This window comes from Hetaerina americana, unplaced genomic scaffold (genome assembly GCF_022747635.1).
Source record: "Hetaerina americana unplaced genomic scaffold, ioHetAmer1.1.p SCAF_1, whole genome shotgun sequence".
Taxonomy (NCBI): domain Eukaryota; kingdom Metazoa; phylum Arthropoda; class Insecta; order Odonata; family Calopterygidae; genus Hetaerina; species Hetaerina americana.
The window spans coordinates 106,488,825-106,512,625 of record NW_027286069.1 but is presented as its reverse complement, the minus strand read 5'-3'; positions in this window follow the sequence as shown (position 1 = coordinate 106,512,625).

Genomic DNA, 23,801 nt, shown 5'->3' with positions numbered 1-23,801 from the left:
TTAAGATGAAGGAATTAATTCTTCAGGTTTATGTTTGTTTCGTTTCGTATAAAGTTTGCGTTCTTCGCCGAAATCAATATCTTCCAGCCATGCCACAGGCTCCCAAAGACCCTCTCATCTCCGCCCGAAAAATCCATCTGTTTCAAGTGTTCGCGGTTGATAGTGCGCTCGAACGCGCTCCGCATGGGTGCCAGATGATTGCATATGTAGTAAGTAGGTGCAACACGTTGGGCCGGCACCTTTTACGTCGGGACGCGAAGAGGACAGCAGGGAAAATTCTAATCTATTACCATGGCAATCGTAACACGTACCACCGCAATTTCACCATAGCAACACGCACACTTGCTCCCGTGTTTAATCCGTGCTTCCTCTCATTAAATCGTTTGACGTTTATAATTTCTCGTCTATTTTCTCGATCGCAGATTCATTTGTCCGAAGTGGGCCCCCGCCAAATTGCTACTGCGCATTAGATTGATTCTTCTGGCGGAAAATATAGTACCAAGCCACCGCAACGGTCGTTGTGTACTGTCCCTTCTCTTTAAAAAAACACCGCCCCCCCTCTCTCCCCCGAGTGGATTTCCTCAAAAAGTGTAAGTGAATCTGAGAGAGGCTTGGGGGGCCGTGGACAGATCAAATCGCAATACTGTCCATCACCTCGAAAGCGAATCTTGTCACGCGAATCTGCGAGGTCCCCTAACACGCGGGTCGGAACGGTGCCCTTAAAAGAGTGGGCAATCAGGAGCAGTAGATGCGCGGATACTTTTGATTATCAGGAAGCCTTTGTGGGGTCCGTCACGCACGCATATTAATTTCGTCCGAAGTAGCTGTGCACGAATTTAGTCATGTTACTGTGTCGTGCTAAAATGATTCTGGAACAATTTCGTCGAGGGTTTTGCGGTGCTGATTGTTGAATTTTCCTATTCTCTCGAACTCTGATAAAACATTCTTTTGTCGTCGGACCCCAAATCTCACTATCAAATCTAATTCACTTAATGTGGAGTGGATATCTGCGGAACATGCTGCCATTTTCTATCGCCATATATTAAATAAAGTGTCATAAGTTGTGGGAGTTTTCCAGTGGACTAACTAGGTTCTAACATCGGAAGTAGTGAGCGCACGAATAGGACTTAGCTTCAAAAATAAAATACTTTTTTTTAAGTTTTCAAGCATACATCGTTCCGCTAGCGCAGGGCATCAATATTATCCGTCTTCAATAAGAGGTAACAGCAAATGTTGTCAATTTTGTTAGTGAAGATCGTGCATTTTATATTATATATTGTTATCAATCATGAGAAGGATTTAAAAAAATATTGATTTCAACGTGCACCAGCATCTCTGACATTTACCATTTAGAATTTTTTTGTAATTTTGAACTAACCAGTCGTTTAGGGAACCACATGAAGTATGTGCTTATGTGTAAGGCACACCCATTGAAGAAATCAACTAATAATAAAATCATTTCAATGGTGAGGGATACAACGCGATTAATTCGGTGACTAATCCATCAGGAATTTACGTAAATTACCTGGAACTTGATTGGGGACTTACGGTTCAACCAGTTTCTCGTCAACGCTACTTGAATATATTCTTTAAACATATTGAATATTTTCCTCCGAAATGTCTCTCCCCTCTAACTACCTGTTCTCATTTCCATCTGTTTACCTGTAGTTGATCTCTTCTATCCTAAGTCTCACGATACCGTTGCCTCCCCCTTTCTCCTTCTTCCGCCTTTTACCCCTTCTCATATCCCCCTTAAGAAACTTCCTTGCCTACCTTCTTCTCTAGTATGTTCTCCGGTTCCTTTTTCCTCCCGCTCCCCGGCTGTTTTCTCCATTCTTCTTCATCCTTTTATCCAAAAAATCTCCAAACTACTCTGAAGTATGGGATGTTCGAACTAAACACTCTCCTCTTTATGTCAGGTTCAGAAGTCTCTCTTTATTTCTTTACTTAGATTAATGGTCATTGAGAAGGGTCACGATTTTGCCTTGTATATGTTATCCCAAAAGTGAGATTTTCCTTGTTTTTGCAAACTCTCCTCCTTCGCTAACTGCTTAAGGATTTATCGAATTAAAATACCTTTGGAGTTAGACTTTTGTTTCCTACCCATGCTTCTGTAATACGTTTTTCAATTATCTTGCAAAATATCCAGTTTATTCATCGCTACGGGTTCAAAGGTATGTTCGGCGTATAATAATAAACTATTGCTTGAATCAATACTTGATGATGGGGTTAACCTATTATCAACGTTTATCAGTCAGGGTGCATGCATAGCTTGATGATTATTACTCGAATTAGCAGTACTCTACCAGCCAAGGTAGGTTTTCGATGGGCCCAGAGGATTAGAACCGCTTCAATTATTAGCTTTGCACATTACCAACCCACATAGCAATTAGGCTTTTTTTCTCAGTGTACTTTTTACCTTAAACTTGCTTAAAATACTTTCTGCTTTAATTTGTTCATAGTGCCTGCTCTCCAGCTTCTAACACCTGGCCTTTCCAACATTTACTCCTCTGAATGTTTTATTCACTTCTCTCGGTTCCTTCGAATTTCTCTCAATAAAAATCTCTCTATTCCAAACAAAATCAAGTACTATTTCATAGTATTTTCTACGGGGCGAGTGTATTTCATCCATTCTTCACCAAACCTGATTCTCGAATTATTTCGCTTATCCTCTTGTGTCAGTGACCAAGTTTGGAATTCATATGAACTACGCTCCGTATCACAGTTTTCACTAATATTTTTACTAGTTTACAATGTATTAACTTATATAATTTTTTTGGCTTTTCATACTCCTCTCCAAATTATTATGCAAAAATTAAGTTCTAAATCTTATATGGTTAGTTGGAATGTGTTGGGGGTACCAATGAATGATATATTTGAACTTATAAAACCTAATTTACAATGTTAAATTCGTGACCGAAAATGGAATAGCATTGCATTAAACTATATCTTAATCAATTAAACCTAAGGAATTCCAAGAAACTGCGGGAAATGCCGCAACAGTAACTTTAAATGGAGTCATTCGCTAATGTGCCTTTCAATGCAACAAATTCAAGATGTAAAAATCATTCATCATTCATCCCTATCAAGGCGAATGATTTTTACACTCTGAATTTGTTGAATTGAAACCTAAGGAACATGTCCCTGGGAAAACATGACATAATTACATTTACAAGTTTCCCATTTGATTTTTTGTCATCGGCTCTTCTTGAAATTCCATAGCTTAAGGAGTTCGTACCTTTATTTTCTATCGCCTATGTTTTAATTCTCAGGTGTTGAGCTTCCTCTTTATTCTTTTATTAATAGTTTTCCTTAGATATTGAGTTTATTTGTGCTCATTCAAAAGCCTAATCTTATCATCAGTATTAATCTTTATTAGTTATCAATATGTACCGCAGAATCCTTTAATCTTCATTTAATTTAGCGATAAAATGCCACTTCGTTTGCCATTAGAAAAATTTTCCCGTTTTTAATTTGTTATTTATATTGGCAGTAATGTTCTATCGGTTCTAAATAAAAATTCTGATTTAACAAACAGTTTTGATCGCCCATGTTGTATCATGATCCAAGATAACACTTTTCCATGAACGAGATTTTATTAAAACATCATTTTGCTCTTAGTTGTTTCTTGGTTTATCCCGATTAAACCTCTCCTTCATTTAATTTGATTAACCCCTCGTCCAATTCATTCCAGGTAATTACCTTCAGTAATCTGTTAATCTCAAAATAAATGATGAGTTCGTACACAATTCTTCCAAGTGCTATCAAACCGTTCGTCTGCATCCACTTCTCTGAGAATGGTTGACGGGATAATGAGTGGCGCCGCAGCACAACAATCGCTCATCGATTGCCATGGGGATCCCCCTCCAATCGTGCCCCGCTATTGCACATACCTATGATCCGAGATATAATTTTCTCATCTATTTCTGCTGTCGACTTATGAGACAACAAGAAAATCATATAATAATGACCAGGAAATACGTTCGTTCTCCAGGAACATGTAGAACCTGAACGACTCCAGAGAATGCCAGCATAACCCAATAACTGGTCAAGCTGCCAAGGGAACTTACTGGTGAGTCAACCTTGAATGAATTACCTGAAATATCGTGACGACAAATGATTCCATGCGTACTCCAAACAATTATATATTAGTCCATACTCCTCTAATGGAGAAATGACAATTTCAATAAAAGCTGTTGCAATTTTATTTTCTCTTCATTCGCTATAGACATTGAATCTTCAATTCTTGTGTTCATTCATCATAATTATGAGAGAGCCCGAATTCATTTTTAAGATGCTCTTCAGCGTTTCGGAATAGCGTATCGGTGCGGTATATTCGGATCCGTGTGTTCTCAAACGATATACTATATCTGATCTTCCTACTCCAATCGAAATATGACCGAGCCGTCGTTAACAGAGAGTTGCTAAAGGCCGCGAACTAAATGGTGAACTTCTATGCCTGCAGTCTAGGCTGCTCTTTCCTATTCTCGTCCCTCGCGCGGAGTAAAATGCCAATTTCCAAAATGGACAATTGTTTCTGCACCCTTATCGTGGTTGTGCACAACATAGCTCCTTTAATTTTCTCCTCCCTTTGAATACTTTTCTGTTAGATCACTCCAGTTTGGGACTTGGATAACCCGTGTGCGAACTTTCAAAAATGTGAAAAGTTTGAATTTAACTTGAAGGTCCAAAAAATTATAAACTAGTCTTTTATGTCACTGGGGAGAAGATAAATGGGTAAACAGGGTAGGGCATTGGCCCATGAATCATTTCATAAAACTTTTAATAATCAACCTTAGAAATCATTACCCTGAAATAATATCGCAGTTTTCCTATTGAATTTCCACCGATTAATATTCTCTCTTATATTAAGGTCAATAAAAAAATGTACCTATTAATTTTGTTTTATGATTTCCACGCTAACTCAAAGTGCTTCACGCGCGCAGAGGAGAGGGGGGTGGAAAACTCGAGTGTTCCTAATTTCCGAGTGATAATCTTCATTTTTCACCCCGGGCACCTTAAACGAATGCCATGAATTAAACGATTTCCGACAGTTTGATGATGAAAACCAAGGCAGGTAATTTTCAATGTGGCGATTCGCGATTTAGTAAATGCACATGAATAAAGCTATCTTGGTGACAATCCAAGCTTACGAGGTTGATTAAAACAATAATATATGATAAAAGCCCGTTTAAATTAAAGTTAAATCCACCCGTTGAAACCCAAGAGGTAAAGACTCTTGGGATTTATAATAAATCTTTAAATATATATATATATAATATATATTTATATATTATATATATATATATATATATATATATATATATATGTGTGCATGGGTATATATATAAATATTTAATTGTTTTCATGCTAGAATATGAAAATATGCAAAAATATTTTTTGTATTTTATTTTTGCAGCAATCTATAAGAGAAAGTAACGAAGAGTTTCTGATGGATTCTAAAACTACGAAATAATACTTCAGCCTTCCTTTAAGAGACATCACATTTGAAGTACTTCTGAGCATAAAACACACTTGTAAACCGAGCTTTGATCGTTATATTCGATGTATTTAGGCTTACCTTTGTGGAAATCTATTGCACCGAAGTAATAAAAAACAAGACAATGTATCTTTCCTCTCTAAGTACTCAAAACAGTACCTGAGGATACCGCCGGTGCGTTGAAACTAGTCGTATCTGTTAAAAAATGTTGTGAAAAGATTCATTAGTTTTGTACTTTAGCGAGCTTTATCGATTCGATCGATGCGGTGCGTATATCATCATTAGGCCTGAAGACGTCCTCCTTTGTGGTCTAATCTTGGTTGGCCAAGGAATCCTGTGGAAACACAAAAAGGGTCATCTTTATTTGTTGAAATATCGAAATGTAAATTTTTATTTTATATTTAAAATATTTTTGTCAAATTACTCATATCGCTTCGTATTTTGTCTTCTAATATTACGGAGGATAGCTGGGACACGTGGAATCGTTGTTTTAATTTGTGCTTTTTTTGTAAATTTACAAAGTTTGCCTTTTAAATTATATTTGTATGACACTTCCTAAATCTACGTTTTACAGTGGTATAATTTAACTGGACATACCCATATTACTTCTTAAATGGCGGGTATATAGTATGTATTCAAGTTCCCTTATGCATACATTACTCTCTCCGTCTTAATACCTCAGTGCTGATAAACTGCCAAGTCCTTGCTTCTTTTTTTTATATTTCCATCACATTTGTGTGTGGCCAGAGATCTGCCGTGCTATCGGAAACCGTCCTAAAACTCATCCTCTAATCAGTTGATTACCATCTGATCATGTCTTCAAGCATCCAACAATCGCGATTCCAGAGGAGCTATTCAAAATTGAACTCGTTTTAATTGGAACTTCAGTCCTTCATCGTGTTTGAATCATTCTTTCAAAAGTAATCACCAATCCTCCGGAATCACTCTGCATGCCAGCAGCAAATGCGGCCATCCTCCTACTCCTCCCTCTCCGTCTGTTTCTATCTCTCTCTCTCCCTTCCATCCCCCACCCCACCCCCTCTCTGGTACACGCACGAGAGATTCGATGAAGGGAAGGGGATGGTCGGGCCTCTTCGAGCCGGGAGCGATTTAAATAATAATAATAATGGCAATGATGATGATGATGATCTGGAATGTTGGGGATGATTCTGCCCTGCCACTCCCCTCCCCGTGTGTGTCTGCGTGACAGAGGGCCTCACTCCCCGTCTCACAGGGGCCGCTAGTTCTCCGCCTAACACGGAAAGAAAGGGAATAGTCTGCTCCTTTTTGATGTGACCGATTCAATCCGTGATATCCCCACCACGGACGGCGGCCCGCCCCGCCAGACGATGCCCGGCCTAATGTGTGAAGAAACCTACGGGGCGATAACTCTCCCCTCCGGCACCGCGGACCGCACCATTACTACTGACACGTCTACCCGTGCCCCGGGCGAATGTGCCACCCCATCCCCCCGTACGCATCAAGCACACTCCGCACCCCCCCCTTCACCCCACCCCACCCCCCTTTACCTTTCGGAAATCCCCACAGAAGTCAGCCAACGTGTTATTACTTCTCGATCGATTATCTGCCCGTTCGAGTGTGTGTGTGTTATTCTTTTGCCCGTGTGGATAGATGGACGGCGTACATAAAATATACAAGACCGTAGAGATCACACACACACACACACACACACACACATATATATATATATATATATATATATATATATATATATATATATATATATAATTTTTTCCCACCTCACATTTATACCTATTTACACTTATACATAAGAGTTATCAACGCATGCGTATACATATCCCACTTGTATAAAAGTTCGCACCATCGAACGGGACCGACACTTCCTCACGGCGATTGGCATCACGCGCTGTGTATTTATATTTATGAATGCACAAACACACGCACACATAGACGGGCACTCACGAACGCGAGTGCCCTCCATCTCCACACCACTCCTCCCTTTATGTGAGAAAGATGGGCTGGCGGGCAATGGCCGCCCTCTTCCCGCGTCAGAATCGCTCTTTCTAGGGCGGAGAACAGGGGGAGAGCCTTTGTTTTTGACGAATCAGGAATGTGAAATTTTATTTTAGTAGCTGACAGACTGCGTTTAGTGTAGCCTTAGGGAGGACAAATGCGGTCAATCAAGCTGGTGGTTGCAGGTAAGAAAAAGGAATTTGCCGCTGGGTTCCCAGGAGCATCATTACATTTCATAGTACCCTGCAAACCACCGCCAGAGTTTGTGACAGAGGGTGATTGCCCACCGCACCACATTTGACACAAAGTACTTTTCTCCCTTAGTACGTTCGGGCAACGTTATTCTGCTCCATTATCATTGTTGGGGAAAACGATATACTAAATCTATCTAAATAAATAACACAGTTTTAGGCGTAGCGTGGTGGAAATCCTTCATGGTGAAAGAATGCACTTTGCTTATACACATAGAGTAGTTTTTATTACGACCCAGATTTCGTTGAGCGTAATATCTTCAATACATGAAGATGTTACGCTGAAACAAAACCTAATTCGATATAAAAATTACTCTTTGTGGAAAAGCAAAGAGTCTTCTTCCGGTTGAAATCTATCGGTTGTATATTAAATCTCTCGAATTTTGTTAACATGAACAGTCCTACCGAAGTACTCGTGTGACTGATCAGACCAATCAGCAAACGAGCACCGGACCACTTCTCATCTTGAACCGGAGTAAATAAAGAGCACATTGTTTCGGACACCTTAAACGTTTCTTCACAAATATTTTAATTCAGGAGCCAAACAAAAAGAAGAAGAAGAAATGTATTGGTTTCCAAATCTAGAACGAAGTCAGGCACCGAAGATTTCTTTTGCTCCGAAGTTTAAAATGTAATAAAGGATTTCATATTACGAGGGCACACCTTGGATTTTCTTTTTTTTGGAGGGAGAAGTAGTTCCTTCAATCGCCGCTAGTCTACATTGTGGCACGTGATTACAGACTGCAAAGTGGCTCGGAGAAATAGCCATCGTAAGAAAATGCGTCCTTTCCCTTCGTTGCGCACTCCGTATAAACGTCCCTCACCGCCACTTTGGCGTCTGGACCCTTGTAAGCCATTAGATCGGTGTGCTCACTCCTTGTTACACGGTGGTGGCCGTGAGCACCCCTTATGTTACCCGAAGATTCATTTTTGTTCTGTCCTCGAGAGAAATTGATCGAGGCTGCTTAGCGGCTGCTACGGGTATAATTACGGATTAATTAATTGAGCGGAAATAATTAGTAACGTGAAAAATGCGAGTTGTTGGTGAGAAGTACGAATAACGTCGTAAGTCATAGTTAGTGCGGATCAGGGAAATAAAGCGAAGACACCGGTGCGAACCAACATTCGGGGTGACTCCTCTTCTGCTCGACATCCGATTCCGGGAGAATGAAAAGAGATTTGCGGCAGGTCTCACGAGAACAAGCAGTTGCCAGAGCGGGATGTTTACTCCTGGAGCTAATGACATTCATTTAGGTCCTCGATATTTATTTCGCCTTCGGGCCAAGTGGATATAACTTACGATTCCGCTTCCATTTTCCTCGCGTGATTCTTGACGTCCCTGGTTTGAAAAAAAAAGAAACGACACGGCTGCGCTGCGGAGTGCACAAAAACATCCCCCCCCCCCGGGCGTCTCAGAGACTTATACTTTAAAAGGTAAACGTTTGAGGAAGCCGCGCCTTATCTTCCCACACTCTTCCTTCAAACTCATTCGAGTTTAGTTTAATTTTTTTATTATATTCTGTGATCGAGTGGTGGGTTTGGAAGAGCAACAATGTACGCATCCACGTGAAATCACAGAATAGTCCTTGGAATTTCTTTCGTCGAGATATCGTAACATTTAGTAATCTTTTTTCTTCTAAGAGTAATTTAAAAATTTTCTCAAAAATTAACTCTGCTTACATCCTACCTATGTATTCCTATTTCATTCTAATCATACAAAATACCGATTCAGAAAATATTATTTAAAATTATGAATTTGGGTGATAGATAAGTTGTGTATGTCATAAATTAACTAGTCCACTGGTCTAGAGTTCAAAACACTCCATGAAATACGAACACATGAGCGCAAATACACTCGCATGCTGGAAACACATGGTCGTCGAATTCTAAACCATTTCAACGTTAAAAAACTTAAGCCAAAAATTTTTCTTCCTTCAACGTTTCAAAATTTCCATGCTCGCCAAAATTTCTTTCCTTGGCCTTTCTCACTTGCCAAACGTTTTTCCATTTGCCAAAATAGTCAGCATTGGCTATACAATGTTAGTGTGAAAACTTTCGGTAGCAATTTTTTCCTGGCGTGTGCCTTAAGTGCTAAATTCAAACCATCGGCTAAGTGCGCACGTGATCACAGATCGTATGACATTGATTAGACGACATTTTACTCCATTATTACTGAAAACTTGGCGATGAGAAAGATTTGCGCTAAACTCGTCCCGAAGGTCTTGACGGACGACGAAGAACAAGAGTCGAGTGCCTACTTGCGGAGACCTTCTGCAATGGCATCACGACGATTCCCCAACCCCCTCCTAGTTCCGACTAGGCACCAGCCGACTATTTCCTATTCCCAAAAGTGAAACACTCCCTCAAAGGAAGCCACCATGTGACCCTAATTTCCGTCAATGAAGCTTGGACGCGTACCCTTAATGAACTTCCGGAATCCGCCTACCAGGGAACCTACGAGTCGTGGAAAAGCCGCTGGCTAAAGTCTGTCGACGCTCAATCAGGTGTGTACTTTGGAGAATTTGTAGGCGTTTCAGTAAAATCGGAAATGCATGTAAATCTATTTTTGCGAAACTTTTACCGATAATTTTTATGCCAACCACGTATATTATCTCAAGCATTCTCATGTTCTGATTTTTTTACCTCATCGCTGCCTCGATCATTTAGAAGAGAGGATACTATTGTTCCCTATCCAACACTTCTTCCTTAGTCTTACTCACTGCCAAACTTATTTCTGTTTACTTTCTCCACAATCCCATCTCACAAGCGTCTAATCTGGGATCATCCTTTTTACTTGGAGATCAGGTTTTGGGGTCGCATAAATTTAAGCTTCAAATCAATGTCGACACTAATCATCTTGTCTCACCTTAATCAAGAGATCTTGTCACCAGGCCCCTACCCTTTTCAAGTACTTATTTTGTTACCCTTCTTTTCCCTCCCCGTGGTCACTTTCGTACAGAATATTACCAAGAGTTCCATCTGTTTTTTTCCGATATTTTTTTTATGTTTTAATGTTGATGCTCAGCGTTGAATTCGTATTTTTATTGGTATCATGAGGATTCTTTCTCAAGTTTGAGAAAACATCAACTTCAATAACTCCCTGTCTATGATACGTTAACAAATATCCATTCTCTGATTGCTATACTACGTCCTTTTCATCCAATTATATCATGCAACAGTTCCCCTTGACCTGTTATTAATCTTTGATTTTTTTCTCATATTTCCACGATTTAGTGAGGATAAGACTATGAAATTTATAAACTTCGTTGACATTTTTCAATGGCCATAATTGAAGTACGCATGCATGGTTGACCATTCGCAAAAACCTTGTGGGTCGATTTCAATTAGTATTCGGTGACTAAAAGAAATAAAAAGCGGCCTTTCTTGTAATAAATAGTAGGCATGCGATAAGTTTTGACCAAGAGATCTTTTGCATAGGTCTCCTCCTTCCCTCGCACGATTCCATGTGATTAAAGTTTTCTTAATGCTATCTTTTAACTCCCAAGGTAACGACATACATGTCCATGCATAGTAATCACGGAGGATAAGACCTAGTGTTATTTCCAGCCACCATTTAAGGGCCTTTTAATGTAGGTACTTTTTAAGAGTGATTTTTGACTCATTACTTCTCAGAAGTTTCTAAAAATACTTAATTTGCAGACGTATTATTGTCAACTCCATACAACCTCTACTGATGGGGTCCGAAAGACCACAGATTTGGAATGCTAAAGATAGCAACTGCTGGCTTCAAGGTGAAGTCAGGATGGTGTCGGAGAAGAGTTGTGAAGGCCAGTTGGATGTGGTAAATCTGTGAAAGGATAGGGAAATAATGCAGAGCATTACCTAGATGGAGTTTCATCCGGCGGGCAATGGAAGATGGTGAAATGAAGAGGTAGAAATATATGAGATGATATTGGGTAGGAAAATGGAGGGGAGGACCCTGTCAAACTTATCCCAATTTTGTTAACTAATCATAAATCTCTCGAGACCCACGTTTGCTGAACATTAATGAGATGCCAACTGCGTAAGGCCGTTCTTGAATGTGGTGATATATGTAGATCTGCTTAATCTGTCTTATGGGTGAATGGAATTTAAGCTCAATGATATATGGTTATGTACACTTCTATCGTCGGCGTCGGTGTGGTATTCATCACCATAATATGTATTCACACCGCCAATGTGTCCTGAGCGGCAGAAGAACGCGATCCTCCTCCAGTTCGCACCCTCCGTCGGTCCCGTCGTCCCGGGAAATCGGTCCGGCCGCGTCACACGTTCGAACTCGAATCTGGGTCCCTTGTGCTCGCACATGCCGTCAACACCCTGATTTGTCGTTTTGGTTTTGGACTTGATCGAACTGATTTTGGTGCGATATGACATAATTCGTGGGGAAGCATGAGAAACCAAACCATTGCTCCTCCTAGGTGGAGGAAAAAGAACAACCTTGATGGCATTATGCAGTAAAATCTCGATCATCCGAGAGCGGATAATCGGTTTTGCGGATTATCCGTTTTGTTGATTATCCGTGCCATTTTCTCATCCCAGTATAATGATATTTTAATAAAATTACTATTAATAAGAAAATTAAATGCTTTGAAACTTCGATATAGTTGTTCTCAAAAAATTAAAATGCGACTTATTTGTTCTTTGAACTTCAAGTATATTCTATTACGTTGCCGAGTGAAACCGTTGTGTTTCACTCACCGTTCAATCTGTTCGGATTTTCACTTCCATGCAGTAGCCAGGAATGCCATGCCATCCATCTCTTCATTTTCTGCACTTATACACCCTTCCTCGTGCCTCATTTCAAGTGGGCCTCAACTTTCTTAATTCAATTCCGCTTTCAGTGATGATGGAATGGATACGATGTTTATAGCAAATTTTGAACGTTTCTCTTTTCCTCTGATGTGCTCTTATCTTCTCTTTATTTCCTAGTTTCTCAGAGTGTCACTAATGGTGACACTGAGCAAGGAAGATTCATGATAATTTGAACTTCTTGAATACCATACGCCGGGAAAACCTAAGATCCTTCAATTTGAACCTTGATCATTCCGTTAGTTTTCCCCTATTAATTCAAACAATAAGCATTATTTGATGATCACTATTAGTAATTCATGATACAGCAGACGGTCTTCCAAATCGTCTCTTATTTCATCTTTGGTATCCGTCTCCTGCGCCAGTTTTCCATGGCCCTTTTCCCACATTGGTCCAGTTTTCCATTAATTCATGCATCTAATTCAGAAAGCTGCACTGGTTTCATTATCAAGCGGGAATCGCCCTTGAGCTTAACCTAACCTTTTCCTCTGCATGCATTTCATTGCACCTAATTACAGAATTTAATGTGGCTTTGGCAAATCGATTCAATGAAAGATAATAAACGCGAAAGATAATTTTCAAGAAAGTCCTTTCACTGAACTATTTCTCTGGGGTCAAATAACAGTGAAATAAACTTCTCGTGAAGCCAATGCAAATCAACATAGGAATCTCGTAGTCACATACCCATACGTCCAAACAAAATAGGGAGTCCTTATCAATGACAAAGTCCTCGTTCACGAAGTGATAAACATCATATACGCTGGAAAATTGGAGCATCTGGAAAATTTGAATCGGAAAATAAAATATTACCTTAAGATAAGGATGCAAATGAAAACGAAAGTTTTCACGGACTGCTTCCTCATTTTTCATCACATCTTAAAAGCATGCAGTTATGGACATCTTCCGTAACAGGGTTAATCTGTGGTTGGTGACGAAAGTTCTCTGTACCACGTTTTGCTACATCCGAAGGGCATACGAGCACCGCAAGGCATGTGCACCCTCCCATTTTTTCCAATTCCTCACCATGGTGCCTTGTCCTCCACTCTAACCCTTGGTCTCTGTGAACCGGATCGCGTTACACCGTCCGTCACATGGAAATGCTCGATACTCCCGTGCCTATCCCTGTCCCCCCTATGCGCTTTTCCCCCTGCACCTGTCTACCCAACCCCCATGCTCTGGGCCAACCAACTCTTCACTCGGTCACGCCAATTAAGGTGGCGCGGCTGGAATAGCGCAGGCCGTGAAGTATTAATCATTACAATTAGCTCGAATTCACAATTGGAATCATCAAATATATGACATTTTCTGGCATCTGGGAGACATACTAATCTATTATCTATAGTATTCGCTGAGATCAGTGGAATATGATGAAAATCTTTTTAGTTTGTGCCTCTGTTGAACTTTAGTTTAGTAAATCTTTCATTTACAGTAATACAGGTACGCACGACTTTATTACGTTCGACTTTATTTTCAAATATCTCCATTTATCGTCCGTAAAGTTTTTTACCGTTGTAATCACAATTTGGGAGAAAGAACGTACCTTCTTATCTTGGTTTGCTCGCCTGTGTTTGTGTACTTGTAAATGCTGACTACATAGGCTCTTAATTTGTGTTTATGATTTAAATTTGTTCCATCCATGCCTAAAATCCTGAAAAGTTCCATTCTCTTTGAAAGAATTATCATTAAAAAAAATCATGCGATGACATTAACTACCAAAGTGCGAGTTCAACAAGCAATACTCAAGGACGATTTTCTAATTGAATCCCGAAGATGACTGTCCATATAAAATAAGTTTGTGATTTTCCGCAGACTTCATTTTAAGGTACAATGCATTTCACCGACTCGCGGCATCATCAGATACATACTCCTTTATGATGAACACCAAACAGTAGCAAGAAGTAAAGCCTGAAAGTGTAAACCAAAGAATACTGTTTGTTTTGGCCTAATGTTTAAAGAATATTTTACTCTTGGGTCTTACGTTCGTTGAAATTGCAAGAGAGGCATTCAAGAGTTGCGAAATATTCCAAATTTTTTGTGTTAATTTCTGTGTTCCCCGCAAGTTTAAAATGCTGTAATGGCACTTTATGTTGTATGGAAATATCATCAAGTAATAAATCATGGCAGTCATTATGCAAAAGTTGAGGTCCTATATTGAAATGTCGACCCTAAATTATTGGGTAAAATGTTTCTGACTGCCTCCTTTCAAATGTTTCTCGTCGTGCTCCTGCTTGAAGAGGACCTCGTTGGGAAAGAGAAGCGGGAGAGAGGATGATCAGGGTGACTCGCTGTGCGAGATTCCTCCGTAAGCGGGAGCCATAGTTTCGTTCGCCATCTCACATCTCCCCAGCTCTTCGTTATAACCACCTATATCACCATTCAAATTTGCTTGGTTTACTGGTATTTATAAATTGTTCGGCATCATTATGCTTCCTGCAGAAAGCCGACAAACGTTTCCCTGTGAGACGCAAACGTGGAGATCCTAATATTAGAACCACGGAATATTAACGGATATAATAAACTTTCTAGTTAACATTGCATAAATACCAGTTTTTAATTCATGGAAATGTATAAGTAATGCAGCATTGGGCATAGCAGGACATGTTGATAATATCAGCTCGTTATTGCAGACCCTAAACCCAAATTACTTATCGAGAGCATAAGTGAAAAAAAGTAGTTTCGGAGCATTGGTACTTGGCAGATAATGTTATCATTTATAGGCCCTCATTTACTGGCCGGGTAGTCCAACACTCACATCCGGGCGATTCCTCCGGTTATCTCCAGGATAGCTCGAGGTTTGCGTCAGAAGTATGACTCCTCCGATTAGAATGAGTGTATTTCATATGCCTCAGTGCATTGCATCCAGTGTTTTATTGTTTGCCCCTATCGTCCTGACTTCGCTTTGAACATGAAGCTTTAGTTAAATAAGCATACATTTAATTGTATCGAAAATTATCATCCGTCAAACCTAACAGTAACTCGTATAAACTGCATTAGAAATAACTTCTCAGAAGTTATCTCACCTGAACAAGTTAAAGGGGTTGCATCTGGTTGCATCCTACATGTGAGAGCTCCAATGAGGGCTACGTATTTAGGGGTCGCATGGATACCTAGATGATTGAATGGTAACGTAATACCGAAGTACGGGTATCTACTTGATACAATAAAATACATGAGTCTCATTGGATTTTCATTCGTCATTCGGCAACAGAAATATACGAAATATACTCGTACTTTATTAAATCATTGCCCTTCTAAATGGTTGGCGGTAGTCCAGGGGTAGAGTATTGGACTACTGACTGCCAAGCCCGTGCTCGATTCACGGACAATTCTTTCTGGTCACCCTTAGCTTCACCAATACGGTATGATTTTTCGAGTACCAGATCTTCCTGGGAAACCATAACCGTCACAGGGAAATGAACTGGCCCCCGTTCCCTGATATGTGAATTTCACCCGCCGTATATGGCTTTGTACTGGGTGAACTCTACCATCACCTACCAAACCGACCTTTGGGTGGATTACTTAGTTTATGGTTTTTTAACTTTTTTAATTTCTCATTTCTGCTAAAATTGATTAGGGTAGATAATTCCATCTCCCTATTTCTATTTAATACATTCAAAAGGCTGCATTGCCTAAAATATATTGATTAATATGAATTTTCGCCTGACTCTATTGTAGTTTTTGAACATACGTATATTTTCCCTAAATATTTCTCCTTGAAGCTTATTACTTGGTGACAAACGTGTACAATAGGAAAATTCATTTATTGAAGGAAATTACAGTCCTGTGTAAACAAATGAAGGGTTTCATAACAATAAGTAAGCATTAATTGACAAAGATATGATTTCACTGGAGTTGTAACGGTTGTAGATTTTTTTCGATAACATTCATCTATCTACCGTTGGGTAACTGCTGGTAGGTGACTCACAGGCATTGCCATTTATCCTGAGTATCTTGCGGAAATGTAACACTTTCATAACCTGCGTAAGAAACAACATTTAAAATAATCAGAGGGGAAAAGAAGGAATGCATATTTTTCATTTATAAAAAATATGATTAACAATTTATTCATTGTACAAAGGTAGAAATAAGATGTGAGCAGTAGATGGAACATAAATTGAGTATGCTACCTAAATCAATCGTAAAAAAGCGAAGGTAATAAGATTGTCAAGAAATAGGAGTGAATGGAAATCGAGGGAGGTATAGAATAGGTAATTTGGACGGGATGAAGGGACATAGAATGTACTTGAAGTTGAAAAACGATTAATTTTAATTTTAGCATTAAGTATCGTCTGAGGCGCGGTTCGGTTTTCTTCAATAGTATCTTCAATAAATTCCTTGATCAGTAAATTAGGGTAAAAAATAATGTTGCAAACCGAAAGTGGATCAGGTTGTATCGTCGATAAATATCCAGCCTTTGCCACACGCAGTGTGTGACGAAATCGTAAAATCTGGTGATTAGTGATGGACATCGAAATGATTTGGTGGGAAATGCTCTTTCCACGTTGGCGACCCGGATTTAAACTCCGGTCCTGTTGAATTTTTAGGTGATAGCCCGTTTCTTACTTCCTACTCCCGACTTGTTGAGAATACCGTCCTTAAGATTTGGAGTGGAACTATGTGGCATGCATAAAAAGTATCACGAAAATTTTCAAAAAAAAAATTCTTATTACAGAAATTGCTAAAATGCCTCAAAATTCTTCAAAGTATATCCATTGAGCGGAGATTCACTTTTTCCAGCGGCTTTTCTACGACTCGAAGTCTCTCTGATAGGTGGATTCCGTTAGGCCCTCGAGGGTACGCCTGTAAGCTTCTTTGACGGCACTTACGGTCCCATGGCAGTGTTCTTTGAGGGAGGATTTATCTTTTGGTAATAGGAAATAGTCTGCTGCTGCCAAGTGGGGACTGTAAGGTAGTCGGGGCATCGTCGCGGTACCGTTGCAGAAGGTCTTCGCAAGCAAACTCTCAACTCTGCCCTTGGTCTTCCGTCAAGAGCTTCGGGACGACTTAAGCGCAGATATTTCGCGTCGCCAAAATTGCAGTGATAATCGTGTGCACTGTCATATTATCAATGTCAATAGGATCTGCGATCATGCGCACACTTAACAGAAGGTCTGAATTCAGCACTTCATGTATACGTCGGGAAAAAATTGTTACCGTTAACTTTTACACAAACCTTGCATGTTACGTATCTAATGGTACGTTTCGTCGCACGTAGGCAAGGCAAACACTACAGCTTTCTCTCCCATCTTCCTACGATCTCATCTGGCTCCATATCCCAGCAATCCTTTCCATTCCGAAATTACATTACTTACCCATCCTCAATGGCAAGGCTTACTCCAACTGTCCGTCGTGCCCCGCATAAACTACATACCTGCGACTTTGAAGGCGGTGCTTGAAATTTTGTCGACTTACGGATGCACAAGGCGGAGCTTAAATGCTGCGATTTGTAATTTATGTTTACCCAGCCATATATTTTTTAACCACGGCATCCGTCGCCGTTGTACCATTTTAAAGCGACATAAAGAGTTCTGAGGCGGGAGACGCCAAGATCCAAAGTCGAGAAGGTAGAGAGAGAGAGAGAGGGCGAGGAAATCTTTCGGGTCGGAGGCGCGCACTCAATTTCGCAGGGGTCACCTTTTTCTTTTTATTACTATCGACAAGATGATGGTTTCCAGACACCCTCCTGGACCCCTCCGCTAATGGAAGAATAACTGGTTGATTGATACGCGCTCACTTGACCGTTGCGTAGCCGTGTGCGAGCCTTCGACGCGTAATGCGATTTAAACCGGCGTAATTCCGCGCATGCAGGGACCACTCCGCGCTCAGGAGCGCCCGCTCGCCCCACCCCCCACTCTTCGGGCCGGTTGTTGCTGGGGGTACTCCTCAAGGCACCGGCCGCCGCCGTCTCACACATGGCGGGGAAGGGCCGCTTCACTGTAGTCAACTGATGAGCGGCGAAATGAAAACAAAAGGCGGTCGAATCTTCACGCCTCTCTCTCTCTCCCCCTTTCCCCTTCCTCCCTTTCCCCGTTCCCCCTCCTCCACCGCTCCCCCTTTCCCTCCCCCCTTCCTACCTCACCCATCCCCATCCTCGATGATCGCTTTAAAAGAGAAGGCCTACGCGCCGCCGACATCCAAACGGGATATTTAGAAACGACCCGTGGCAGTTTTATAACTCAAACTTAGCTTCATAACACAAGGGGGCGCTCCGACCGTAAATCATGCCCCAAGTTCCCGAAGTGGCCGGGGCACCCGGTCCGGTGGTGGTGGTGGTGGTGTTGTCGGTGTGGTGGTGCTAGTGGTGCTCGGGACATTCGTATTAAAGTCATTACGGCGCGCGGGAATAATCTGACACTTAGAAGGGAACCGGTTGTCTTCCGGCGGAGGAGGAGGGGTGTATTCAGCTTGAAAGGGGGGGAAGGGGGTGTTGGAGGAAGAGGAGAGGGGAGGCGTGTGTTGTAAGGGCTAGTCGCCATCCCCGCGTGCTATTCCCGTGCATACGTGCTCTCCCCTCCGATCGGCCGTGACCTTCGCTTTGGCGAGGCGAGAGCGTTTGTTGCCGCTCGTTTGTTTCTTCACTCCCTCCCACTCTCTCCATCGCCTGCCCTCCCCCTCGCCCCCAACTATAAAAGGTAACGAACCTCCTTTGGGGCCCGGGTCCTCCTCGACACCCGTCCCGCGGCTGGCCATTCCGAGAAACGCCGCCCCCACGCCAGTCCTCCGCGGCGACACTGATTTCGGGGCGGCGGTAATCTCTTCATCCTTTTCCCTTTGCTGCTCTATTATTTTTTTTCGAAATGAATTCGGGAGGAGAGCCTTCCAAAGAGAGAGCACGGCTGGTACACCTCCGGGGATGCTTGAGAATTGAAGACTTCCGCCGGAGCGTTTGGTTTTATTACAGGGGTGGTGGCATCTATCTACCTGCGTACCGATCTTTAAAGGATTTCAAAATATTTTTTTTGGGGAATTTCAGGATGAAAAGAGTACTTCATTTTAATTAAAAAATAAGGTTATGTATTACTGTTTAAATGACCCTTCATGATTGTTGATACAATTAAAAATTTAATCCTCGGAGTACTATGCCCTCAGTGCATGTTTTCAGGATTATATGGTCTCCGCCAAATGGGTAGAATATTTGCTCGGACAGAAGACCTCAGGCTTAGACCACGCTGGATCCAAACAACACCTTCTTCAAGAAGTTTTTTTTGGATGCCAGATCTGTCTGGAACTTTCTTTCCGTGCATTTTTACGCATCGATTGTCATGACTCATCGATCCCACAAAATACATTTCACATTTTCCCGCTGTATCTAATAAACCTTACGTTTTCACATTTTCCTGAAACCTCGTCTCAAAATTATACCACTTTAATATTTCTCTTCTATTTCTAATGGTCTCCATAGACGACCTAAATTGAATGTTTTTGAACTAAATATAAAGGTTACTTGCACTTTCGTGTGCCTATGTTCCTATGCCTTCCACCTACCCATGCCAGAAACTTCTCTCCGGCAACTTAATGCCTTATTGTGACTGGAGGTGACTTCTGGGATTTGTCAGAGTTTCCCAACACTTGAGTTTCTTAATCGCTAAAAGGTTGACGGGTGCGTTCGAGTGTCCTTTGCTGAACTACATATTTTTTAGCAAATAAAAAGTTAACAAATCCACCTGATAACAATATTATTTATGAATTAAAAACGATTAATCATAGACGATATCATAAATGTGAAGGAATTACGGGAATAAAAATTATTGGTGAATATTTTCATATGAATTGGAACATCGTCGAGCTGTACATCAATTTATATAATTTAACAAATAAAGTAATAAAATTTGTAAATTTAATGAAATGAATATAAATAAATAAAATGAATAAAATTACAAGTAAGCTATGTTTCATTGTACGTAAAAAATTGATTCAAAAATAGACCTGTCAAAACTAAGAAAAATATTGGTGGTTCGGTGTGAAGCTACTATCGTACGAAAAAATGTCATTCTATCGTTTGAGAAGGAATTGAATCACGAGAAATCACTACGGGATCAAATTGTTAGCAAACGTATTAATAATGTGAATGAACATCCGACTTCATGGGAGTAATCTAAATGAAATGCGCACTGAAATGAATGCGGTCGGAGAGCGGGCGGCGAAAAATTCTAAATATCGACTTTCGAGAAACAAAACACAGAATATCGCTGCCCTCCCCCCCGCCTCGCATAATTCGTTACCACAGCGCAAGCAGGAGGAAATGGTGACTTATGAAACCATGTTCCTCTCTCTACAGCTGTCTCCTCCTATATGAAAAGCAAGCTGACTTGCGTGGTGCTGTGTAAATGAAATTCATGAAAAGATATTGGTTTTGGCCAAAATGAATACGGCCGGTGGAACAGGAAATCGCCTTACGTCGGCCGCGAGGCATTTCCTTATCATTTATTAAAAAAAAAGATTTTTTAAAATGAATCCCTAAATGGAATAAACTTCCTATCCGTTGGTTGAATAGAAATCTCTTCTCCTACATAGATGTTTCAGGAAAAATTTCATCCCCAGAAGAAATCTTCATTATTAAGTCAGTGACTGACTATTTAATACGGAAAAGAAAATTAATGGTAATTTAGGGAAAGAAAATTTTATTAAAAAATGGGCATTTTCACGATAAAACTTCGCGATGAGATTAATTTGGGAAAGTGAAAGGAGCGTGATTAATAACGAGGAGACTTCTAATACTGCTCCACTGCGCAGAATCGTTACCTCAAGTATCCACCTGTTTTTGATGTATTCAAGTGATTCGAAGTTCAAGGAGGAAGGTGATTGATACCCACTATCTAATGACACCATAAATCTTTTCCTTTTAAGGCCACGATTAACGTTTTTGATGGGCCTTAAATATACCTAGCGTACGCTTGATGTATATCCCACTGTTCTGCCATGAATTTAGTAGCCTCTACTGCTTGTTTATTTCATCTCGGCTTTCCGTAAGTACGCATATCAAATTTATTGTTAAAGATTTTTAAACTGGCTGTAGTAGCCCAATGGCCCGACCACTCTCCAGGTTGTCGAAAGACCGCGGCGTGAAATAATATGTTGGATTATTATATTGGAAGCTTATTATGGACCAACTGATCCGATCTAATTTTGTTGTGCAAATAACACTGTAATCTCATATGTGTGGATCTGCGCATGGCCGCAGATAACACTACTTAATGTCAATAGACGAAAAAAGGTTTGATTTTTTTCATGACATTGAATTGCATTCGGAATTAATTCTTCCTCCTCTTTTAAGCATTATTTAAATTGGTCCCTTTAAAATTTAAACCTATTTGTGAGTAATTTTGTGGAATTACTTTTGAATCAACTAACTGGAGTAATTTTTAATTGCCCATAAGTTGTGTGGAAAATAAATATTTTAACTTACATGTACTAATCTGTAATAAAAAATATTTACAATTCTCCAGTGGAATTGACGAGAAGCAGTGCATACTTTAGCCAGAAAAAAATGTTACTTCGAAAATAATTCAACATTCGAACAGAGAAGAGCACTCCTTATTCGAATGAAAAACCCCTTTTACATACAATTTAATTTGAATACGATTGTGCAATAATGTACTGTGTTGATTTAACGGAAGCCCTGTCTCGAATTACTGATGCATTTACCAGGTTAGAACCAATAGGTCCATCTGCATAGACATATTGTGTGACAGGTGAAAGTGAGCTAAATTCATGCGAACTGTTTGTATTCATTATTTTACCACTATCGACGGCGAATATACAACGTTAGGTAGAACGTATCATTGCCGGGCGATGGTCCCTGGTGCGATTCCGGAAGACGGCGTTGGTGTCTCTCCCATCCTCATCCGAGCTGCGTGATTTTTTCGGGTACCAGATCTTCCTGGGAAACAAAAGGTGGAGATGCTTATCACGCCATTGATGTGCGAACTTCACACTCCGAAGCATAAATAAGTAAGCATGCGACCTTTGACGTACCCAAACAAGCTAGCTAAATTCCAAAGAAACTGCGGGAGATGCCGCAACAGTAACTTTTAACGGAGTCATCCGCTATGTGCATTTCAATGCAACAATTTCAGAGTGTAAAAATCATTCCTCCTGACCGGGATTCGAACCCGGATCCCTCAATGTCCGGTCGAGTGCTTTAGCCAATTAAGCTATCAAAAATAAAGCAGAGCAGTGATGGTGGATTTCTCCATTGTTTTGGATGGACTCATTCAGTTATGGTGTACTTGTATTCGATTTCTTGTTCTGGTATTTCAACTTTATGAGGGGCTTCTCATTATTATTCGATAATTTGTGAACACTTTTAACCAACATACCTTCCATCCCCAAGCTGTTTGAAAAACCATAAGCCCCTCATCCCTTACCCTATCCTCCTGGTGCTGCACCCCCTGCCACACACCTTTTTGGTGGCTCGCAGGGTATTCATGTAGATGTAGATGTACCTTAGGGTACGTGAATATTACTTTTAGAAGAATAGTAGTATATTATTTTAAGTGGAATACATACTATCAAATATTGTTATTATTGGTCCAGATTAGTTCCTTCCCTTTCATCAAAGGGACAGTAAAATAAATAAAACACTTTCTGAATTTCACTATCAATTCTGTTAGGCAAGACTATAGTGTTGACAAAATGTGCCATCCTTAGTTGGCAACAATCATCTGACAATAGGAATTCGTACCCTGAAGACAAGAAGATTCGTTTAAAATTCGACCAGATCTCAATAAAATTAGGAATGAAATTTTAAAACTTTTCTACCTTATATTCTCTGATCAATTATGAAGATCTTTCAAAAAGTCAAATGTGATATTAGGGTCATATATATCATTCTGCATTATATATATATATACACACACACACACACACACACATATATATATATATATATATATATATATATATATATATATATATATATATATATATATATATATATATATATATATATATATATATATCCATGATTTCTCTATTTTCATATTTTCTTTCACCATATCTTCTCTTATTGTACTTTACACCTTTTTTGTATTTAATACAATTAATATTACCCATTCTTCTTCAGTGGTGAATTACATTAACCTCCATCTGCATATACCCACTTCTTGAGCCAAAAGCACTGCGAGAGCACAAAGGATGCCAGCCATATACGTAGTATTACAGTATTGTTCCTTACTTCTCTGAGCCAAATAGTTGCTGAATTTAATAGTCACATTCATACTAAGAATCAACTATCTAATCTT